Below are 7,721 nucleotides of genomic sequence, written 5' to 3'. Positions count from 1 at the left end.
GAGATCATTGCAATGAAGCCTTGTTGAGTGGGCAATAAAAATATACTGCTCCCTTTTACAGACCACAGACCCAAAACAAGGTCATGGGAGAAATCTGCAGCCTTGGTCAGACCAGCAGCAGGATTGCTTGGCCATTTCTACAACCAAACTCTCTTCAAGTATCTGCAATCTGAAATACCACTGTAATATTAAAATGAATCAATCCATCTTCCTTGTGACAATAAACTTTTCTGTACAATGCTTTATGCTGCAAAAATTTAGCAGCATGTGTTAGATATATGCATAGCCTTACAACAGTTTCTTTGGCACAGAATTTCATCTATCTACCCACATATTTTAAATGTGGTTAATAATTTATTATTAATTATTTACAATTATTAATAATTTATTATTACCTCCAGTTAGCTTTGTGATCTGTAGCCAGTAGCCATCCTGGAGGTGTTATGGTCAAGCATCAAGGGATAAATCTGATGTGAAACTTCCCAGCATTGTAGGGGCTCCACAGTCCTGCCCTACATTTTTGTTTCTGGAGGCCATTTTTAAAAATCTATCTGTAGATGAAGGAGTTAAATGTTACATTTCACCTCCTCTGCAACTCACACTGCAAGGCTTATCTAATTCATGTTTATGTGCAGTCTGATTCCTCTGCTAAGTACTTTTACTCTCCCACCCAATTTGGCATGCAGTGAACTGTGCACAAAACAGATTTAATTGATTTGTACAGGTATTAAAACAGATTATCATCTACGCAGATTTGGAGCGCAGTCACTGTGTGTTAGCCAAATAGATGATGCAAATAATAATTGTATGAAACAGAGGGTTTCAGAGAGCTGGGTAATAGTAGATCATGTTAGACAGCAAAATAATTTCACATTTACCCAGCAGATGACAAAGGAGGTCCAAACATAATCATGAGATGAATTGAATATCCAGGAATGGATGATTTAAAGTATCAGCATGGATATTAAGAATACCATTTTCATGCAAAGGCACTTGATCTTAGCTATTCCTGCAAATGATACGCATGATGAAATGCACCAATTTCCAGTGCGGTCCAGAGCTTCCCATCGAGGCACTGACCACAGATAAACGCCTCATGCAGGAGGCACAACTGAGCATATTTATGCAGACCCAGCAAGAAAATTCATATATGCCCAACATCCAATGGACAATATTGACATGCTGAAATATCGATAAATAAGCAAATGTCACCAAATTGCCAGCTTCTGCATGCAGTTAACAGAGGAGAAACATAGAATAGAATCACAGAATCATTAAGGTTGTAAAAGACCAGCAAGATCATCTAGTCCAACCATCAGCCCATCACCACCATGCCAAGTAAACCATGTCCCTCAGTGCCACAAGTTATGCGAGCCATTGTCCTCTCTCTTGGAAAGATTGCTGTCCCTGCTATTTTGGAACACTATTACCAGTTCATCCCACCTTGCTCTGGCCTGGCACAGGATGATGGTGGGCTCCTGACACTGCACTGACCTAAGTGCAGCACCAGGACATGATGGCTGCCTGGGGATGAGAATAAAACCAGGGCACACAGTGATCTTTCCATGCTGCATTGCAGTGACCGCACTTTTCTATTAAATGAAATTGTGGAAGGAAAATGAAAAACCTTGCCTGGAGAAAAAGGAGGCACGCTGTGAAGACGTAGAGTAAAAGACTCCCTTTTGTGTGCAACGGGGGGTGCGGGGGGGGAGAAGGTTGTTTTTCCAAGGGCATGGGACGCTCTTACACGATCGTGGCTATAGAAACTGAAAATGAAATTGTATAGCATATTCTTTAATCAAATGCCTATGACAGCTGAATTAAAACATTATTTAATAGAGTTTGCTCTGAGATTTGAAGTTTGTTTCTCTTTGTTCCACAGCCCAGGAGACCACTCTTTCTTTATGTCTCCCTGATGTATGAAATCACTTCAGTGTCCCTTGCATGGCTTCAGGAATAACGACAGCTGGAAAAATACTCTTCTCAGGTAATAAACTCTTAGCTGGCTTGATTTTTTTTTTTCCCCTTTACAATGAATGCACAGTTGAACAGTCTTCTTATTCAGCAATGATCGATGCTCAGTTCTGACCAGAACTCTGTTGTTCCAGCCGATTTTGAAAGGTGCCTGTTCAGAACAATGTAAACTCCAACAAAACTCCCTCCTGTGATTTTAAGGCTCTTGCACAATTACAGACATCACAGCTTCCAGGCTTTGATTCAGAAAAATACTTACATGTTGGACTTCAAGGGGACTTCTCAGACACGATATAAGTTGCCTATGTAGATTGTTGCATAGAGGTCTGAAGACAAAGCGTTAGTAATTATTGTTGTCTGAGAGCATGAAAAAACAATAAGGAATGGTTGGGCTTGGTGTTTAAAGGCTGAATAGTTTAAAATGTTGATTATTCTATGGTATGATAAGAAAAGAAAAGCCAAAAAAACCCAAACGCTTCCCAGCAAATCTCTGAAAAATAATAGGAAGGTTATAGAAGGATAGGTTATAGAATTGATTGTATGCCTACACAGAATTATTCATCACCACACACCTCAAAGGGCATTATAAACCAGGACTGTATTTTACCTCGTGATTAGAGGAAACATGAAGCTCTTGCTTTCAAAGCCCCAGTCCAACTTCTAGGAGATTTCTCCTTGAACTAAGGTCAGCCACTGCTTTTGTGATGTATCAGCTGATGTATCACATGCAGATCCAGTGTGGTTCTCTCCCATCCCCTGACCTGTTCTTCCCTACCGCATGTTGCTATCTATTCGGTTCCTCCTTAGTGGAATAAATGAAACCAGATCAAATTTCAAAGACTAAAATACTGACTCTAAATAAGAGGAATAAAAAGAAAATTGATTGTGGTAGACCCAGATTGTGTCCAGAGATGTCAGCAATAGTAGTTTTAGAAGCAGTGAAATAATAAAAAATCTTGTCAAATAAAACCTTCAAATGAAATTTAAGATTTCCACTGAAACTGAAAAACAGCACATTATTGTGTACTAATACAGTTTCAAAAACAGTGCTATATAACCTTCAGTTGTTTCGGTTTAAACCTACTTATTTATGATACCACTGACCTATTCTTATCTTACAATCTTTTTATAGGCAAACATTGTTTGTTTTCAACAACAGTCCTTCTTCAGTGGGTAGCAGAGAGATTTGTACTTTTATTATGACTAAAGTGGAAGTACAGCTTTGTCAAGACAAAGTAATTGCATCAAACACAGACCTGATAGAGTCTAATAACAACAGAGCTACACGGCTGAAACGCGTGCTCCTCTCCTCCTGGGAAATCTAAAACCCACAGAGGCAATTCTTCAGGTAAATATGTCTTAGAGGCTTTTTTGTGTCATTGTTCACTGATGTATTTGACATCAGAATAGAATGGCATGGGACAGAATTTGAACTTTTTTGGAGAGCAGGCAGCACAAAGCTGGCCTTATTTTGTTTTTCTAAAGTCACTTGGCACTGTGGATCTCTAAATAAATATAAAGTCATTCGCAATCAAACAGGCAGGCAAGAAATGACAAGTGTTTTGACAGTGTTCAAAATACTTTGAGGTATTTTTAGCATATTTCTGAGTCGTATTAGCTTAACCTGTAATAGAATATAAATGAGCCCATATGGCAGAGATGTAATTATGTTCCATGTGAGAAATCCCTGTGGTAGATTTGGGGGAAAAAAAACTCACCACATGTGCCTTCTGGAGGGCACGATTTACACATGATTACCTACTCATTTGCATCGAGAAGAATATGAAGTAACACAATGCTAACAACACTGTAATGAAAAGGGCAAGCAAAGACTCCAGATCCCTGGGGGTGCTGATCCCTCTGACTGACATCCAGTTAGGAGAAGGGAATTCTTCCCTTTAGGGAGTACATTTTATGAAGCGATCTTTGATTATGTGGGCACAGTAATCACAAATCTTAATTATTATTACTGTGAGAGAATGGGCTACAAATCTCTGGGGAACGTCTCTGTCACAGATACTTTGCCGGCGAACGCTCTAAATGAGTGTTTTCCCAAGGATCATTTTCATTCCAACCTGATATTTAGCTGAAGTTTCTTTGACTACTAGTCATGAAACATTAAATATAGATTAGAGGCAGAGAGATGTTGAAAGTTAAAATTCACCGGAGGTGCACACCCGTGCACTTGAGAGACAGCCCCAAATGTTGTCCAGATGTTGTAGCAACAAGGCTGAGGGTTCCCAAGCTGCAGCACAGCCACAACAGAAGAGAAAGTGGATGTTTAGCATTCCACCGGCCTTCTGTTTAGTTTACTTGTAGTGTATTAATTTAGCAGAAAGTCCTAACAGCCTGTTAGCGGTAGATGTTACCAAGTATACACTGCCCTGAAAGAATGAAGAAATTCTTTTATAGCAATAAAGGGAGTAATTCAAAGCATGTAATTGATTTTCCACATTTTCAAACTGTGATAAGACTAAGCTTTAGCAACAGAAACATATGTTTGCAGTTTTGCCAATGTTCTTCAATGAATTTTTAAAAAAAAGAGTCTATAACTTATTGGTTAGATTGTTAACATGCATTGGGCATTTCAGTGGCTATTAAACCACTTGCCAAAATACTATCATCTTCTAAACAGACACAGAGGTGGTACGGCTTGTTTCATGCCATAGGACATGTTTTCGTGATTATCTAAAGTAACTGCTTTGAGGAGGAATGAGACAGAAGAACAACAAGGCTTTCCTAATGAGCTACTGTCAGGTTTCTGTGCTGTCCTCCATTACCTCCTCCACCCTTTTCACTCTGAAGAGGCAGACTGAGGCACAGCTCATGCCTTTGCTTACTATCACAGCATTTCAGCCTGCTGCTGAGCAGTGTCTGACAGCCACGCTGATGTCCCCAGGCTTCCCACTAGTCCTCACAGTCCACTCTGGGTTTCCGATGAACCTCCCTGATAACGTTTACCAGAAGAACTCAGAGCAGAAGCATTTGAGTAATTCCCAAATGTCAAGCAATGCACTGCAGAACAGCAGCAAGAAGCTCAGGTGAACTCCTGCAGCTGTCATTTCAGATAGAGTTTAAGTCCAGAAGGAACATTTAGAATTATTATTCTGGCCTTTTGCCTCAAACAAGCCTCAAAAATGTATCAGGAATACCTGCATCAAATAAAATAATTTGATGGTGTGTAAGAGCTTATCTTTTGGAAAGACAGCCAGTCTGAATTTAAAGGCTCCAAGTAACAGAGCTTCCAGCAAAATCTTTTGATGTTTCTCTCATTCAGCAGTTTTACTGTTAAAAATATGTGCTTGTCTCCATATTAACTATGTCAAAATTCATCAGTAAAGTTTAGAATGGTATTTGCTTTCTCCTGACACCAGAAATAGTGCAGAACGCTATGGCCAAACTACAGAGACCAGCCTCAGGCGTGTCATCTTTCAGCAAGAGGTCACCTTCTTTTCTCGGACACTTTATAACTTCTGTTTTCTTCCCATCTTGCATTATGAGAAAAGTAGGATGCCTTATAGTTCCTTTATGGGGAGAAAAAAGAAAAAAAGCGAGGGGACAGTCTCAGAATAACCTTACCTGCCAAGATACACAAGGGAGATATGGAAAATTTGAGTCCTATTCCCACTCTCTTGGCCTTGGAGTTGACATTTCAACCCAGACTTTAAGTCCTGCTGGGCGTGCTGAGACCTGAACTGCAAACTCAGATTCTCTGTGAGTTTCAACAAATGCTCATGGAGAGCAAGGCAGACTGAGGTGGCAACACTCACCAGGACCCACCAGAGAGCTGCAAAGTTTCCAGTGGCTGAGATAGTTACAGCGGAGAGAAAAGCAGAGGTTCATGTCACCACATGTCATTCACTCCAACTCCTGTGTCAGAAGATTTGCCAAAGTGAGAAGGAAACAGCTTTGAGGGTTTCCTGCTCCAGCCAGGAGGGTGTTTGCAGTATGGCGGTAAGGAGACCATCTTTTGGCATGACAAGAAGTTGGCAACGCTGACTGAGAATCAAACAGGGCACAGGGGAAAAACCCTCAGAGACTGGAAGCCAGTTGGTTCATGTTCACTCCCTCAGGACAGCATGGAGCATCCCCCGCAATGGATGAATTACTAGGTTTTAAACCGTGTAAGCAGGCTTCAGACAACAGGAAATGGGGATACAAGGCCCTTTAAACAAAACTCTCTAGGTTTGAGCTGGCAAATGGTGGGAATAAGCACTGAAGTTTGTCACCATCTCATTGCTGTTTGGTGCCAGAAAGCAGCAGACGATGATCTTGTGTGACTTCCTCCTGGACAAACACAGCAAGGATCAGCATCTGAACCAAGGCAGGTTTTCTGGAGGTTGGAGAAAGGAGGAGAATGCAGAGGCCAGGAGTTTCTTACGCCTCTGTAGGTTTTTCTGCAAGCAGGGACAGATTTGTTGCTGCAGCTGACACCATGGTGGGCGACGCATTTGATGAGGCAGCCACACTCTTCCAACACAAAGCAGGGTTTTAAAACACATGAAGTATAGAGATTGGCTGAGAGATGTGCTTGCTGCCCCCTTTTCCCACAGGAACTGGTATTTGTAGAGTCACAAGGCTTTTCTTCTACAAAACAATAAAACTAGAAAGGTAAAATATTGGTGAATTCATTCTGTTGTTTAATCTGACAGCCTGGAAGAAATAGAAAAACAAACAAAATCCCCAATGGTTGCTCTATTCTATTCCTCCTCCATACATGCCTCCTCTCTTTCAAAAGCTATGCACAGTGAAAACACAAAAGGAATGCTGCTAACTTCCCTGGGGTTTAGAGAGCTGTTTGCAGTGACCACTGCGGGCAGTGTTGTTTATACGGATATACTAACAGCAGCAAAACCTAACTCCTCAGCTCCAGGTTTTAGCAGCTTATAACGCCTTAATGAGTAGTTGTGCAATATCCAAAGAATATTATGGACCGTGCAAGGTTCCTGGCATGAGGGCAACATGAATGGAGGGTGCTCCACCACGAATACAGCCAGAAATCTTGATGATCTCAGCTTTTCCTGCTTTCTACTCTCAATTTGCACGTAAGAACTCCAAACAAACAGAGCCTTCATGCAACAGCACTCGTCATCAGAAAACAAATTTGTTTCTGCCACTTTCTAGCCCTTCTTTTGTTTGTTGTTTTTCTTTTTTTTCCCAGTAGTTTGGAATATAATAACAACAATTATAGTAATAAAGAAAACAACAAAGAAAGAAAAAAGGGAAAAGCTACAGGAACTGCATGTGCTTCACTGCAAATGCTGCTGATGTAATTCTCTTTGAAGTGAGCAGCAAACTCCTTTGGAGGTTAATGAGAAGAGGATCAGGCCCTCCACACTGAACTCGCATCGAGAGCAGATAAGATCTTGAATCACTCAGAACCAAGCATGTTATTTGTGCAATATGGGCAGGCTGAGTCAATCTCTGAATATTTTTAATGGGTGTCAACGTGAAGTGTTAATTCCACAAGTTACGCTGTTTTGCCGTTTGCCAGTGCCTGCTCTCCAGGATGACTCCATAGATGGTATACATGCCTCCATAGCCTATGAAGAATAGCTATTGCACAGAAATTTCCAGAACCACTGCAAGAAAAAACAGCATTGAGAAAATAGAAAATGAAACTTTTACAAAGAACTGGAGAAACAAATGATGATAGAAATACATGCTATACCTTCATGTTCTTGGCTTGCATAGAAGTAAAAGTAGACCCATTTCAAATAGGTATGACAACTGTTTTAAAAAGACCC

This window comes from Lagopus muta, chromosome 7 (assembly GCF_023343835.1).
Source record: "Lagopus muta isolate bLagMut1 chromosome 7, bLagMut1 primary, whole genome shotgun sequence".
NCBI lineage: Eukaryota > Metazoa > Chordata > Aves > Galliformes > Phasianidae > Lagopus > Lagopus muta.
This window is presented reverse-complemented; position numbering follows the sequence as displayed.